Genomic DNA, 12448 nt, shown 5'->3' with positions numbered 1-12448 from the left:
AGTGTCACCCAGGCTGGAGTGCAGTGGGGCAGTCACAGCTCCCTCCTCCTCCTGCCTCCTGGTTTCAAGTGATTCTCGTGCCTCAGCCTCCCGAGTAGCTGGGATTACAAGTGTGCACCAGCAGACCCGGCAAATTTATGTATTTTTAGTAGAGACAGGGTTTCGCCATGTTTTCCAGGCTGGTCTCAAACTCCTGGCCTCAAGTGATATGCCTGCCTTGGCCTCCCAAAGCACTGGGATTACAGGCATGAGCCACCACACCTGGCAGTTTTGTTCTTTTTTTTAAAATTATTATTTTTTATTTTTTGAGACGGAGTCTTGCTCTGTCAGTCACCCAGGCTGGAGTGCAGTGGCGCGATCTCAGCTCACTGCAACCTCCACCTCCAGGGTTCACGCCATTCTCCTGCCTTAGCCTCCCGAGTAGCTGGGACTACAGGCGCCCACCACCACGACCGGCTACTTTTTTTTTGTATTTTTAGTAGAGACGGGGTTTCACCGTGTTAGCCAGGATGGTCTCGATCTGACCTTGTGATCCGCCTGCCTTGGTCTCCCAAAGTGCCGGGATTACCTTCTTATTCTATTGCTCCCTCAGCGTTGCTTGTTTTCATTATTAAAATTATCTAGGTCCTACTCACAGTTGAGCCGTATAGCGATGGGTGCCGACAGTGTGCTTGTGGGCAGACTCCCTTATTTAGCTGAGAACCTAGGATGAATGACCTCACTGAAAGATGTCAGACATAGATCCCCACACTGACTCCTGGATCAGGAGATCCAGGCTCTCCTGAACCTCAACCTATATGTGTGTCAAAAATAGGCCAGGCATGATGGTTCATGCCTGTAAGCCCAGCAGCACTTGGGATTTGGGAGGACTGCTTGAGGCCAGGAGTTCAAGACCAGTCTGGGCGACATAGTGAGACTCCACCATCTCTACAAAAAGGAATTTTTTTTTTTTTTTTTTTGAGACAGAGTCTTATTCCGTTGCCCAGGCTGGAGTGCAGTGGCGCGATCTCGACTCACTGCAACCTCTGCCTCCCGGGCTCAAGTGATTCTCCTGCCTCAGCCTCCCAAGTGGCTGGGACTACAGGTGTGTACCACCACGCCTGGCTAATTTTTTTTTATTTTTAGTAGAGACGGGGTTTCACCATGTTAGCCAGGATGGTCATGGTCTTCATCTCCTGATCTCATGATCCACCTGCCTCGGCCTCCCAAAGTGCTGAGATTACAGATGTGAGCCACTGTGCCTGGCGTACAAAAAATTTTTTTGAAAATGACCTGGCTGTAGTGGTGCACACCTGTAGTCCCAGCTACTAGAGAGGCTAAAGCAACATGATCACTTGAGCCCCGGAGTTCAAAGCTTCAGTGAGCTCTGATCACACCACTGCATTTTAGCCACAGGCATGGGTGCTCTGCTAAATATGGTATGAGTAGGCTGTGTGTGACCCTGATTCATAAGGAGAGGGTCTGGGAGGTGGATGAGAAGCCATGCAACTGGAGGGGAAGCCCAGCCAGGCCTGAGCATGCCCTGCCTGGCTCCAGGCCTGCAGCCCTGGGGGTTTGGCCTGGACAGGCCAGCAGAGGGGCCCCGAGCGCAGCCTGCACAGTGTCCTACTGCTGATCCCCTGGGCTTCCTGCTTCCTGGCGCTTCCTGTCCTTTCCCTGAGCCCAGGCATCTGGGACTTTAAAAAGTCAGAAAGTGACTGGAAAGGAAGGCGTGTGTCTAGCTCGCTCTGTATCTGCCTTGCATTTGGGAGGTCTTCAGTGGAAACGTTTTTCTGGAAGCAGCAAATGTGAAACAGCATCATGCCAGGCGATTGGAGAGGTGAAAAAGAAGGGAGGACTCGGGGAATAAGGGCATTTTAAAATAAAATTTAAATAAATAAAAAAAAGACAAGGAAATGTTTATTCCAGAGGGGTTTACAATACGATACTTTTTTTTTTTTTTTAACTTTTATTTTAGGTTTTGGGTACATTTGAAGGTTTGCTACATAAATAAACACATGTCACGGGGGCTGGTTGTAAAGATTATTTCATCACTCAGGTACAAAGCCCAGTACCCAAAAGTTGTCTTTTCTGCTCCTCTCCCTCCTCCTGCCCTCGCCCCTCAAGTGGACCCCTGTGTCTGTTGTTTCCTTGTGTTCATAAGTTCTTATCATTTAGCTCCCACTTATAAGTGAGAAGATACAGTATTTGATTTTCTATTCCTGTGTTAGATACTTACTTTTATTTTTCATTTATTTGTTTTGAGACAGGGTCTCACTCTGTTGCCCAGACTAGAATGCAGCGGCAAGATCACGGCTCACTGCAAACTTGACCTCCTGCGTTCAAGCTATCCTCCTGCCTTTGCCTACTAAAGTACTGGGATTATAGACTTAGCCACCACACCCAACTAATTGTTTAATTTTTTGTTTTTTGTAGAAACAGGGTCTTACCATGTGGCCCAGGCTTGTCTTAAACTCCTGGGCTCAAGTCATCCTCCCACCTCGGCCTCCCAAAGTGCTGGGATTACAGGCATGAGCCACCACGCCCAGCCTTCTCTTCTCCTCTAAACAGGAGTCATTAGAGAAACCTGGCTTCCCCACAGGACTGCTTGAGTCCAGATCTCAGTCCACTATCTTCCTGCAGCTCCTCCCACCAGATCACCCCACACACGGGCCCCAATATAAAAAGCAGTGCCATATTTGCTGTCCTGGTCAGATACTCTACTCTGACTTCAAAGTCAAAGGGGCCGGTCGCGTTGGCTCACGCCTGTAATCTCAGCACTTCGGGAGGCTGAGGGGGGGCGAATCACTTGAGTTCAGGAGTTCAAAACCAGCCTGGCCAACATGGTGAAACCCTGCCTCGACTAAAAGTACAAAAATTAGCTGGGTGTGTTGACATGCACCTGTAGTCCTAGGTACTCGGGAGGCTGAGGCAGGAGAATGGCCTGAACCTGGGAGACAGAGGCTGCAGTGAGCTGAGATTGCTCCACTGTACTCCAGCCTGGGTGACAGAGGGAGACTCCATCTCAAAAGAAAAAAAAAAGAAGCCAGTTGCGGTGGCTCACACTTATAATCCCAGCACTTTGGGAGGCTGAAGCGTGCAAATCACCTGAGGTCAGGAGTTCAAGACCAGCCTAGCCAACATGGCAAAACCCCATCTCTACTAAAAAAATACAAAAATTAGCTGGGTGTGGTGGCATGTATCTGTAATCCCAGCTACTTGGGAGGCTGAGGCAGGAGAATCGCTTGAACCCAGAGGTGGAGGTTGCAGTAAGCCGAGATTGCACCACCGCACTCCAGCCTGGGCAACAGAGCGAGACTCTGTCTCACAAAACAAAAAAAAAGTGAAAGGAAATCTCAGAATATCTTACTGAGTGACAATGTAGAGACAAAAATGACAGACTCTGGCTGGGTGCGGTGGCTCTTGTCTGTAATCCCAGCACTTTGGGAGGCCAAGGAGCACAGATCACTTGAGGTCAGGAGTTCGAGAGCAGCCTGGCCAACATGGCAAAACCCCATCTCTGGCCAGGCGCGGTGGCTCAAGCCTGTAATCCCAGCACTTTGGGAGGCCGAGACGGGCGGATCACGAGGTCAGGAGATCGAGACCATCCTGGCTAACACAGTGAAACTCCGTCTCTACTAAAAAAACACACAAAAAAACTAGCCGGGCGTGGTGGTGGGCGCCTGTAGTCCCAGCTACTCGGGAGGCTGAGGCAGGAGAATGCCGTAAACCCGGGAGGCGGAGCTTGCAGTGAGCTGAGATCCGGCCACTGCACTCCAGCCTGGGCGACAGAGCGAGACTCTGTCTCAAAAAAACAAACAAACAAACAAAACCATCTCTACTAAAAATGCAAAAATTAGCCATGTATAGTGGTACATGCCTGCAGTCTCAACTACTTGGGAGACTGAGGCAGGAGAGTCAGTTGAACCTGGGAGGTGGACTTTGCGGTGAGCCGAGATCACACTACTGCACTCCAACCTGGGCAACAGAATGAGACTCCATCTTTAAATAAATAAATAAATAAATAATAAAATTACAGACTCTGGGTCTAAATTGCCTGAGTTTAAAGAACAGCTCTGCTACAGATTCACTGCGTGAGTTCAGGCAAGCTACTTAACCTCTCTGTGCCCGTTTCCTTACCTGTGGGGATAAGGATGGTTTCTTGTAGATGGTAAAGCCCTTTGAAGGAGCCGACCCATGTTTATCTGCAGGGAGTGGTGTTATTGGCCCCCCAGAGAAGCTCTTGGGTGAGTGTGGTCATCTTTCAGAAGAAACAGAATGTGTATTTGGTTAAATCGGTGAGTAAATACAGATTCTTCTGTAGCTTCCGGTTTTCCAAACCAGGAACTGCACATACACCCTCGTTTACTGTATGCATGTGGCCGGAAACCTGGCCAGCTGGACTGGTGGCTCAAATGGCCCTGCCGTCCTTGTGCTCGAGCCACTCACCTTGGAAAGTATTTCCCTTCAGGGACACAAGCATCCAGCTCACTCGTTTTCCAGCTTGCTTTTCTGCACCATGGTGATCCTGGGTGGGAGTATCTGGGGCTTGATTTGTGCTGCCTGGGTGGACAGAGAGGCAGCATCACCCAAGCCTCCCGAGGCTGATAATGGGATTAAATTGGTTGCAAAAGAACAAACAGATCCATTTCCAGAGCAGGGGAACAAATCGTTATTGACCCTCCTTGGAAATTAGTATTAGCCAAAATCAGCCAGGCGTGGTGGCGGGCACCTGTGGTCGCAGCTACTCGGGAGGCTGAGGCAGGAGAATGACATGAACCCAGGAGGCGGAGCTTGCAGTGAGCCGAGATCCGGCCACTGCACTCCAGCCTGGGTGACAGAGCAAGACTCCATCTCAGAAAATATATATAAAGAAATAAATAGAAATTAGTATTGGCTGGGTGCTCACACCTGTAATCCCAGTACTTGGGAGGCCGAGGTGGGCGGATCACGAGGTCAGGAGTTCGAGACCAGCCTGGCCAACATGGTGAAACCCCGTCTCTACTAAAAATACAAAAATTAGCTGGGCATGGTGGTGGGTGGCTGTAGTCCCAGCTACTCGGGAGGCTGAGGCAGGAGAATCGCTTTAACCCAGGAGTCGGAGATTACAGTGAGCTGGGATTGCACCACTGCCCTCCAGCCTGGGCGACAGAGAGAGACTCTGTCTCAAAAAAAATGAAAATTAAAAAATAGTATCAGCCAGGGACAGGGGCACACATCTGTGATCCCAGCACTTGGGAAGGCCAAGGCAGGAGGATTGCTTGAACTCAGGAGTTCAAGACCAGCCTGGACAACATAGTGAGACCCTATCTCTATAAAAAATTATCTAGGGGTGTGGCACACACCCAACTACTTACGAGGCTGAGGCAGGAAGATTGCTTGAGCCCAGGAGGTTGAGGCTTCAGTGAGCCCTGATTGCACCACTGCTCTGCAGCCTGGGCAACAGAGCATAATCCTGTCTCAAAAGAAAAAGGAGAGAAGAAAATACAAGAAATGAAATTAGACTAGGGGTATGGTGTAGCGCACACCTGTAATCCTTGCACTTTGGGAGGCTGAGGCCAGCAGAATCCTTGCGCTCAGGAGTTTGAGACCAGCCTGGGCAACAAGATGAGACCCAGTATCTACAAAAAAAAAACAAGATATTAGCTGGGCCGGGTGGTGTGCACCTGTAGTCCCAGCTACTCGGGAGGCTGTGGGAGGATCCCTTGAGCCTGGGAGATCAAGGCTACAGTGAGCCAAGATTGTGCCACTGCACTCCAGCCGGGGTGACAGAAAGACCCTGTCTCATAAAAGCAAAAACTTGTTTAAAAGTTTGTCTGAATCTTTTTCACATCTGGTGTGGCAGGTGTGGATAGTTGGGCCCTCCTGGGGGCCTCTGCGTGATGTCGTTTGGTTGATGCATTAGGAGAGAATCTGCTCTCCAGACCTGCAGGGGCAACATGCTTTCCTGGCCTCTTCAGATCAGGGTGGCTTTTCTTGGGTGCTGCACCAAAACTCCCGCACTGGTCTTTCTTCAAGGTGAGCCGCAAGGTGGAATCCGAGGCCCACCCATTAGTAAGAGTTTCCTCCTGATATCCCTGGAATCTACTGGTCTGTCTCACTTTGGCCTTTGACCCAGGCAGGGGATCCTGACATCCACATCAGTCATTCGGACGGCTTTGGGTTCAGTTCACTGCCTCACCCGGGGCTTCCAGATATTGACCTGCTTCATTTGACAGTATCAGGAAATCACTTTCCCCTGAGAAAGTGAGCATGGGAAGCTGTCAGGCTTTTAGTGGAAGATGAAAGTTTCCAAATTTTCTTTTTCATTAGACTGTGTAAGTTTTACCATTGGCGGTAAGTTCTGTCTGTTGTTCCCTTTGAAGTGGTGGGCTCACCTCGTTCCTGCCAAGACCCAGGGCCATGTTCTCACAGTGCTGCCATCTTTCCTCTGTGTGAGCGTGTGCTCTGCGGAGAGCGGACCTCGGCATGTGTGGGGCTGTGTGCACTGCCATTGGGTCCCTCCACACAAGCCGCCGTGGACCCAGGGCTGAGCTGTGACCATGAGGGCCATCCCAGAACTGTGATTGTTTCCTGAGATGTGGGGGATGTGCCAGCACTCACATGGCTGTGGCTGCTTTTGCACCATTGGTGCCTGTGCCAAACAGGAGAGCAGCTCTGCCCAGCAGAAGCCACTTAGAGGGTCTCAAGGGGTCTGCAGACCACCTGTCAGAACAACTTGTTCTGCGACGAGGAGACTCCACCGTGCCGAGCAGAGCCCAGCTGGGATGCGGTGGGTGGAGGGGGCACCATGTCCACGACAGCTCAGAATTGATGCTCGGTGGACGGGACGGCAACAGGACCAGGACCCGCTGGCTGGGCTGTGTCTCCATTTCAGCCCGTCTTTTGACCAACATAGAACAGCTGAGTTTCACAAGGGCCTTGTGCAGATGAGAAGTCCCTGTGACCTCAGTGCCCACCTTCTCTCGCCTCTCAGCTTCGTTTCTGAAGTTTCCTGGGTCTCCCCGCTGCCTGTTCCCAGGGGAAGGGAAAAGGAGCTGGTATTTGGGGCTGGATAAGCAACACTGCAGTGATCTGCATCTTCCTACGGATGTCTCACAGGCTCACCCTCACGCAGAGAACAAGCGCAGAGAAGGGGAGGGGAAGGGAGGGAGGGAGAAGCAGGGCAACTGCTGAAGAGAAGGGCCTGCTTTAAGATTCCCAGATTCCCAGGCGCGGTGGCTCAAGCCTGTAATCCCAGCACTTTGGGAGGCCGAGACGGGCGGATCACGAGGTCAGGAGATCGAGACCATCCTGGCGAACACGGTGAAACCCCGTCTCTACTAAAATAGAAAAAACTAGCCGGGCAACGTGGCGGGCGCCTGTAGTCCCAGCTACTCGGGAGGCTGAGGCAGGAGAATGGCGTGAACCCGGGAGGTGGAGCTTGCAGTGAGCTGAGATCCAGCCACTGCACTCCAGCCTGGGCCGCAGACTCCGCCTCAAAAAAAAAAAAATTCCCGGATTTGGCCTTGGGGGGTTTCTGGGAAGGAGCTGGGGGTGGCAGTGCTGACTGACATCCTGTGGGAAGGTGGCCCGACGTTTCCTTGGGATTCCCAGAGATGGCACATGACCCCTGGCAAGATGAGAGGCATCTATCTACCCTCTTAGGCTGGGCCCTGGGTCTGAAACTCTGCCACCTTTGCCCATTCGCGTGATACAGCTCTACCCAACCCCGGGGCAGGTGCTAAGCAGCTCTCAGGCAGTGCCGTGGGCTGGGCCAGGGATGGCTGCGAAGACAGACTCACTGCAGCCAGAACCTGGCGTCCAGAAATAGAGATCCTAAGAGGAGTCAAAGCTGAGGGTGTTCCTTAGGTTGGCAGTTTTATTTTGGGTGTCCTAAATGTCTTTGGTTTTCTTTTCTTTCTTTTTTTTTTTTTAGACAGGGTCTCGCTCTGTCACCCAGGCTGGTATGCAGTGGGGCGATCTCAGCTCACTGTAACCTCCGCCTCCCAGGTTCAAGTGATCCTCCTGCCTCAGCCTCCTGAGTAGCTGGGATTGCAGGCACCCGCCACGCCTGGCTAATTTTTGTATTTGTAGTAGAGATGGGGTTTCACCATGTTGGCCAGGCTAGTCTGAAACTCCTGGCCTCAGATGATCCACCCACCTCAGCCTCCCAAAATGCTGAGATTACAGATATGAGCCGCCACACCCACCCAGCCTTTGGTTTTTTATGGTTTACTTGGAGTTCTCTTTAATTCTGACATAGAAGTTCGCATGATCCCTCTTTCATAGATGAAGAAACCAAGGCTTTGTGACTAACTCAACCCTGCAAGAATAAAACTGGCATCAGAGCACCTTGCTCCTGGGTCTGGCAAGAATGCCTCTTGCTTGCTGAGAGGCCCACAGATTGATCTGGCTCAAGAGTGGGAGATGGGAGGTGACCAGGTCTGTGCCAGCCTCTCTCTGAGCTCCTCCGAGTCGTGGCAGCTGAGGTGCTCCTCCGGGAATGTTCTGCCATCCACGAGGTCGGGTAGGCCTGGAAGCTTTTGTTCCATTGAACTCTGCCAGGGAGCTATACTTAGCCACGAGAGTGGAGCCGGGAGTGGGTTCTCTGAATATACATAGTAACAAGCAGGCTATTTTCAAACACCTAGAGAACCCCCCCTGATTATTCTGGGCCAAAATGATATTTATAGGATGCTCTGGGCTCTTGGACATGAAGAAAATAACCTTAGCACCTTTTGGCGTTCGGGATAAATTTCTTTCAACAGGGAGTGGGGAGAGGGACCCAGTCACCCAGAGGCCCGCTGTCCCTCAACACCTGTTTCTAGGAGGCCAGGCGTCCTCTTTGCTTTTACACTATGAGTCAGAGAACAGCGAGAGGCACGCAGGGCCACTAATTTTCCTTCCTGCACACCCTGGTGTGGGTCCTGTCTGAGGCCTGCCGTGTGCTGTCAGGGGAGACGTCATCAGGGGACTTTTCCTGCTGTGAGGAGGGTGCAGCCCCCACCTTTCAGAGCTTGGGACACCCTCTTCCTCTTGTCCAGGATCCTCAGGGATTTCCTAGGCTTGCAGTCTCACCCAGGCATCACTGGGCCGTAACTGAAACACCCGCTTCCAGTGTGCTCAGGTCCTGCAGCCTCCTGTCCATCCTTGCCCCGCCTCCCGCCCAGGAGAAAGACTCTGACGGTACCCCTGGAAGAGGGAGGAGAGTGGATGTGACGAGTGAAGATTCGGGTGGGGAAAGGAAGGCCTGAGTCCTGGGAGGAATAACTCGCCAGGCCCCGAGCCCCCGGAGACTGGGAGCAAGGCCGAGACGCCCCCTTCCTGCTGCTTAAGCTGCAGGTGTTGGAGAGGGCTCTAGAAGCTCAGATTTTAAGTGACCACCCCAGGTTAACCTGGGCATGGTCAGGCAGAACAAGGAGGAGAGGCCAGCAGTGAAGGGCGGGACTGGTGGGCAGTGGCTGGGGGTGTCCTGGTGGGGCTGCCTCGGACTTGGGCCGGACCTGTCCTAAGTGGAGTGGCTCCTCCATTCTTTACACCCCAGGCCCCCAGCAGGTGCCCTGCCTTTCCTCTGCCCCTCTCTCTGCCAACCTGTTCTCTCCCTCCCAGCCCCTGCCCACCCAGATATAAATATAAGAGCATTTTCCATGGGCTGAGACAGAAGGGAAAACATTCAGCTTTATTTTCGGCTTCTGAAATTCCTGTCCTTCATTCCCAACAGGTGCAGTCGCCTCATTTAGATATTGGGACCCAGAAATAGAACACGATTTACAATATAGCTTCCTTTAGGGATCTGGATGCTACCNCCGGTAGAGACCCTCACCCCTGGCAGCCTGACCGTGAAGCAGAGGAGGCAAGAGCTCCGGGAGACGGGAGGGAGGGAGGGGGCCCTGGAAGACAGGCTTCTAACCCTACTCCTCCTCAAGACCCAGGTGCTGGCCTGTCCCCTGCCTTTGCCCTGATGGGGATGAGGGAGGGGAGATGGGTCAGGAAACAGCCGTGACCGTTGGGGAAGGTGACTTGGATGCAACCTTTGAAGGAGATGCTTCTAGTAAACCCCATCGGTTAAGACCAGCTGCCCCCCGTGATCCTTTGTGTGTGTTTTTGGTTTTGCACAGGGTCTCGGTCTGTCATCCAAGCTGAGTGCAGTGGTATGATCTTGGCTTACTGCAACCTCTACCTCTTGGGCACAAGCAGTCCTCCTGCCTCAGCCTCCGGAATAGCTCAGACTACAGGGGTGTGCCACCACACCCAGCTCATTTTTTTGTATTTTTAGTAGAGACAGACTTTTGCCATGTTGCCCAGGCTGGTCTCAAACTCCTGGGCTCAAGTGATCCACCTGCCTTCGCCTCCCACAGGGCTGGGATTACAGGTGTGAACCCCCATGCCCTGCCCTCATGATCCTTTGTAGACTGAGGGAAAGAAGAAGAGGGTGAGGCCCCCCTCTCCTCAGCACTGAGTGCAGGGACTCTCAAGGCAACTCTTGGCAAAGCCCTGTGTTCCCATTGGCTGTTTAGGTGGAATGGCGTCCCCCACTTCCATACGTTGAAGTCCTAATTCTCAGGCCCTCCGAATGTGACTGTATTTGGAAATAGAGGCTTTGCAGATGTCATGAGTTGAGATGGGGGCCTCCTGGAGCAGGGCAACATGACTGTGTCCTCATAAGAGGAGAGACAGAAACGCACACACACCAGGGAGATGCCATGGGAAGCCAAAGCCACCAGAAAGCCTGGAACAGCCCCGCCCTCACAGCCTCCGAAGGAACCAGCCCTGCCGACACCTGGATCTGGGACTTCCAGCCTCCAGAACCGGGGGAGAATGAAACTCTGTTGTTTCAGCCACTCAGGCTGGGGGCCTTTGTTATGGCAGCTGAGTGGGTGCCTCCCTCTCTGGGGACGGCCAATCCCTGTGGGGGAGGCAGTAGTCCTGGTCCAGGAATGTGAGAGAGGCTTTCTCAGTGTCTTCACTCCTTCAGCTCACATGGAGGCTGGCAGCAGCTGCAGCCCGAGCTCTCCTGGGGAGTCTGTTTACTCAGGGTCACCCTTGGTCCAGAGGAGCCCAAAGTCTAAGTCAAGTTTCCTCTGGGATGTGCCCAAGGCTCCTCAAACAGGTGTCGTCAAACCATCTGCCCAAGGGCCCGTTAGCACCTGGCAAGTGTTAGCCAGGCTGATCTGCCACGGGCTGCCCCGAGTGGGGCTCTCACTGCCCAGGTTGGGACTGGAGCAGCTAAGTGGCTGAGCAACAAGGTGCTTTGTGTGTAGTCCCTGTGAGCCCTCCTGAATATTCTCACGGACAGATGGATGGACAGGAGGCTCAGCGGACTCTGGGGAGCAAGGGGAGCCATTGCTGCTCTCCAGTTGGCTCCATTCCAGGACCAGATCAATGATGCCTTCCTGGCTGGAGCCAGAAGCAGAGCAGCTGACAACAGACCAACCCTCCTGAGGAACAGGTATCCCCCAGAAACCTCCTCCACTGTCCTCATCAGTGAAGGCGTCAGGGACTAGGAGCGGCCTCCTCGCTCCTTCCTGGACGCTGCCCTGGGGTTGAGCTGACAACAGGCCAACCCTCCTGAGGAACAGGTGTCCCCTCCAGAAACCTCCACTGTCCTCGTCAGCGGGTATGCCCCCCAGAAACCTCCTCCACTGTCCTCGTCAGCAGGTGTCCCCCTCCCAGAAACCTCCATCCACTGTCCTCGTCAGTGAAGGCATCAGGGACTAGGAGCAGCCTCCTCACTCCTTCCTGGACGCTGCCCCTGGGGTTGAGCTGGAGAGGTTGAGACATGCTGGGAAGAGGAGGACCAGCCCAGTGGGTGGCCACCCAGCAGCTTGGCGGTGAGAAGGTGAGAAGAGGCCACGTGTAAGAAGGAAATGCCACCATCCCACTGTACGGTGGAAGCAGGATTCTGGGGATGGGGGTGTTGGGTGTAGACAACCATGCCAATTTGGCACAGTGTCTCAGCAGAGCAGGGCAAGGATCTGGGACTTGACAGATGCCCCAGGTACCACGGGTGGACAGAGGCCCAGACCTTGTGCAAGATAGCAGTAATCACGTCAGACCCTCGCAGCATGTGAGGGCTGCAGCAGGAGCCCTGAGTCCTCTCTTCTGACCAGGCAGCAGGGAGGACTCACTGCCCCCAGCCGCACAACACCTGCCCTGGCCTTGGTCTTGGCCCGAGCTAGAGCCTCTCGGCCGTTCCTCTGTGCCATGGGATAGGCAGCTGGGAGGACTCGCTGCCCCCAGCTGCACACCACCTGCCCTGGCCTTGGTCTCGGCCTTCTACCCAGCACAAGCTGGAGCCTCTCGGCCGTTCCTCTGTGCCATGGGATGCTCTCCCACTTCTGTGCTGGCTTCTGCCCACAACGGCACCCCTGCTCACCCAATGGCAGCATCCCCACCTCTCAGAAGAGTTTTTCACAGTGGCAGGCCCTGACCCAGAGTCTCCTGCCTACTTGGTGGCTGAAGGCCCCAGGTGGTCCCCGAATCCTGC

The sequence above is a fragment of the Rhinopithecus bieti genome, unplaced genomic scaffold (genome assembly GCF_001698545.2).
Source record: "Rhinopithecus bieti isolate Rb0 unplaced genomic scaffold, ASM169854v2 scaffold_1618, whole genome shotgun sequence".
NCBI lineage: Eukaryota > Metazoa > Chordata > Mammalia > Primates > Cercopithecidae > Rhinopithecus > Rhinopithecus bieti.
The sequence above is the reverse complement of the archived record's forward strand: the minus strand, read 5'-3'. Positions refer to the sequence as shown.